The sequence below is a fragment of the Bos taurus genome, chromosome 5, assembly GCF_002263795.3.
Source record: "Bos taurus isolate L1 Dominette 01449 registration number 42190680 breed Hereford chromosome 5, ARS-UCD2.0, whole genome shotgun sequence".
NCBI lineage: Eukaryota > Metazoa > Chordata > Mammalia > Artiodactyla > Bovidae > Bos > Bos taurus.
Window position 1 is genome coordinate 57544028 of NC_037332.1, and position 3822 is coordinate 57547849.

The window sequence follows — 3822 nt, forward strand, 5'->3', positions numbered from 1 at the left end:
TGGCACAACCGCCTGACATTTTCACAATCAGTATAGAGACTGCCAGGGCTCTGCAGACATCAGCCCCACCCTCCTTTCCCACACACCGGCTGTTCCTTTGCCCTAGAGCTGAGCAGAAGACCTGGGTACCTGTATCTGGAGACTCCAGCTGATCTCTCCAGGGTCTTCCTCTACCTACTCTTTCTGGGCCCCTGTGGCTCACTGTCTAACCTCAGTCTCTAGTGTTGTTGAAACTCAGCTCCACCTGCCTTTGGTAGAGATGGACACAGGCTGCATACATAGTAGGAAAATGACTCTTGAAATCTGAAATCTCTTTCTGACCACCTCTCCTTACACTTTCCCACCCAGATTATTTTTCTCCTTAGAATCAGTGAATGTGCCCCCATACTCCTTTTGTTCACTCATTTCTCTGTTCTTCTCAGCCTCTCTTTCAGAGTTTGCTTTAATTAGCAAGCTTCAGGCTGACTGGCTGGGCCAAGCCTTCGGGCCGGAAGCTGCTGAGTTGTTAGGGGTTGGGTGAGGACTGAGGCAGGACATGGTGTGAGTGGAGAAGGCTTCTCATACTGGGAAATCTGGCTGGGCTTCAAGAGGGGGCCGTTGGTGGTGTGGCCGAGTTCCAAATGTTGGCCTGGGGCCAGTGCTCAGAGAAAAGGGGCCCAGTCTAAATGGCTCACCGTGGGAAGTGATCTCCCAGTCCTTCTCCCCAAGCACAAAGGGTTTCCCTGGGATCTTCAAAGACCAGAGCGGTCAAGTCGTTTCCCCACTGACTGCCCTCAATCACATGTATAGCCTTTCTCTCCCAGCCACGCCCATAGTTCAGACTTTGGCTACAGGAGACATTCAGAGGCCAGCAGAAGGATTCCAGTGCTGGAGAGGTGGGTGGGGTGAGAAAGTCCTCATGTTGTCTATGCTGTGGAGGAAGAGGCTGACCCTGGGACATCTGCTCCAAGGCTCTGTTGCCAGATGAGGTGGGGGGAGATATTAACCCCGCAGTGTGTGCTCTGGAAGCGTCTGCTGCTCACCTAGAGATGGCAGCCGGGCAGTGTGTGGCCCAGGGGAACTGAAAAATAGGGAGTCCAGATGGAGGGCAAGAGGGCTCTTAGAGGGGGGAGGGGCTGGCAGAAAAGGGCAAGAGTCTTTGCTGGGTCTGGACATTTATAAATTTTAAAAAATGTTTTGAAATTATTTTGAAATAGTTGTAGACTCAGAGGAAATTGCAAAAAGTAGTATGTGAAATCCTGTGTATCTTTCATCCAGCTTCCATCAGAGGCGACACCTTATATAACTGTAGCACTATATCCAAACCAGGACTCTGACATAGATATTATACAGTTAACTAGGCTATAAGCCTATTCAATTTTCCCCAGTTTTTTTTTTAACATGCATTCATTTATAATTCTATGTAATTTTATCCCACAGATGGATTCAATCAGTTCAGTTCAGTTCAGTTCAGTCAGTCAGTCGTGTCGACTCTTTGCGACCCCATGAATCGCAGCACACCAGGCCTCCCTGTCCATCACCAACTCCTGGAGTTCACTCAGACTCATGTCCCTTGAGTCAGTGATGCCATCCAGCCATCTCATCCTCTGTCGTCCCCTTCTTCTCCTGCCCCCAATCCCTCACAGCATCAGAGTCTTTTCCAATGAGTCAACTCTTCGCATGAGGTGGCCAAAGTACTGGAGTTTCAGCTTTAGCATCATTCCTTCCAAAGAAATCCCAGGGCTGATCTCCTTCAGAATGGACTGGCTGGATGTCCTTGCAGTCCAAGGGACTCTCAAGACTCTTCTCCAACACCACAGTTCAAAAGCATCAATTCTTCAGCGCTCAGCTTTCTTTACAGTCCAACTCTCACATCCATACATGACCGCTGGAAAAACCATAGCCTTGACTAGACGGGTCAATAGCCACCACCAAAATTAAGTTACAGAACTCTCCATCACCATGAAGGAACTTTCTGTACTACCCTTTTATATTTACACCTCCACTTCCCCATCCCTGTCCCCTGACAATTACTAGTCTGTTCTTCATCTCCATAGTTTTTCATTTTGAGAATGTCAGGTGAGTGGAATCATACAGCATCAGCATTAGTTTTAATTTAATGAATTCCTGAACTCCGAATTAAAAAGAAAGGTTCTCTGGCATATTATTTATTTGAATATTAAGCTTCTTCTGTTCTCTGGATTCCTTCGGCTTCTTCATTCCCTCCGAATTCAAAAGAAAGGTTCTCTGGCAGATTATTTATTTGAATATTAAGCTTCTTCTGTTCTCTGGATTCTTCCGGCTTCTTCCTTCCCTCCTCAATCTGCAATGCTGCTCTCCACTCCAAATCTGGCCTCATTTCTCCTTTAGGGAAAATCTACAAGTCTAAATTTACTAGGCTGGTCTGGGACTTTTGCGTGTTCCCCGCCCTCCCTTGCCCCACTATTTATAGCCAGGCTAATTTTGGGTGGCCTCTCTCTCTCGTTTCTTTCCTTCTCCTTCCTCCTGTGGCGGGTGAGGTGACTTCTCAAATATTTGGGCAGAGGAGGTCAGAAGCAGATTCTTGGCATCTGATCTCAACCTCGGATTTAGCAAGAATCAGCAGAGTAGAGATGGAGGGAGGCAGGAGCTGCAGGTGGAGAGAGGGAGGCATTTGGGGCTCTAAAGGCATTTTTTAAAAACTTCTATTTATTTTTAATCAATTTATTCTTTAATTGAAGAATAAATGCTTTACAGAATTGTGTTGGTTTCTGCCAAACATCAACATGAATCAGCCATAGGTATACCTATGTCCCTTTCCTCTGAACCTCCCTTCCACCTTCTTCTTCATTCCACCCCTCTCGGTTGTTACAGAGCCCTGGTTTGAGTTCTCTGAGTCATACAACAAACTCCCATTGGCTATCTATTTTGCTTATGGTAATGTAAGTTTCCATGTTACTCTCTCTATATATCCCACCCTCTCCTTCCCCCCCACCCCCACCCCTCTAAAGGCATTTTGACCCCAGTTGGATGATATTTGGGCCGAGAGTCAGGAGTCTGGTTTCCATCCTGATTTTACTCTTTTGCATTCTCATATCAGCTCTTCTCCAATGTCAGGGCTCTGAGATAGAAAAGAGATGCAGAAGGCCTGTCTGGGGGATGATAAAAGTAGGATTTCAGGGCCAGTCTGCTGTGTTACCTGTTTAGAGAGCACCTGTTTAGAGGTATGCTACTCCCCTGGAGGGGATGGACACAAGTGTAGTGTTGCCAAAATGGAGGCACAAACTTTCAAATGTATGGTAACTCACCCAGGGCAAGGATTGTCCCACCAGGCAGCAGAGTGAGAGCCTATTAAAAATCAATTTTTTAAAAAGTATAATCCTGGAAAAAGAAGAAAGAGAGAAAATGGACACTTGGGAAGAGGAATAGGGAGAACATGTATTGGAGCTTTTAAGACAAAGAGGGAGAAGAGAGAATCTTAAGAATATGGCAGTGTTTGAGGGGGCAGAGGAAACATTAGAGACACTGAGAAATAATCTAGTAGGATTCCAATGGACAGAGGCAAGAAGGGTAAAGACAGAGTTTCGGATGAGACAAAACCAGAGAGTGGGAGAGACAGAAGGGAAAGATGGACACATGGATATACCCAAGACCAACACCCAGTAAGAGAGACCTAGGAAGGGGAGGTGGGAGCAAGTGACGTTCCAGTTGTGCCAAATTATTTCCTATCTCTCTTCTTGGCCCCATTTCTGGGTTGGAGTTATAAATAGCAGAGCTGGAAAATGTCCTCCCCCTTTGCCTTTGTCTCAGCCTGGGGGGAAGGGAGAGGTAGAGACACCGCTTGTGAGTCCCTGTGGACATCCC